Below are 394 nucleotides of genomic sequence, written 5' to 3'. Positions count from 1 at the left end.
CAAGCGTTACTTTCTAGACGCTTCGCGAGAGTTCGTAGTTTGTTTATATTTAGGTTTGTACGTAAGCGTTTCTAAATCGGTGTGTTTTGTAACCTTTCTATAATTAGATTGATTACTAATTTAGAAAGTTCTAGAAGTTTCTTGTCAGAGTATATAAGTAGACGAGTCCAAGCGGAGTGTTTTTCTAACTAGTTTTTCCCAAGCGAAGAGAGTTGGCGTTGGCCGTGTTTAGTCAAGTGTGACAGAAGCTGTGTTTATTCAAGTTGGCGGAGGCCGTGTAAGTTTATTCAGTACGTGTTATTCAGAGTTTTACTTCGTGGAAACTACGTTCACTTTGGAATAAATCTTCTTGTTGTTGTTCCGACAACCCTGCGTTCAGTTTAGTTGCAAACTA

The sequence above is a fragment of the Montipora foliosa genome, chromosome 8 (genome assembly GCF_036669935.1).
Source record: "Montipora foliosa isolate CH-2021 chromosome 8, ASM3666993v2, whole genome shotgun sequence".
NCBI classification, from domain to species: domain Eukaryota; kingdom Metazoa; phylum Cnidaria; class Anthozoa; order Scleractinia; family Acroporidae; genus Montipora; species Montipora foliosa.
The sequence above is the reverse complement of the archived record's forward strand: the minus strand, read 5'-3'. Positions refer to the sequence as shown.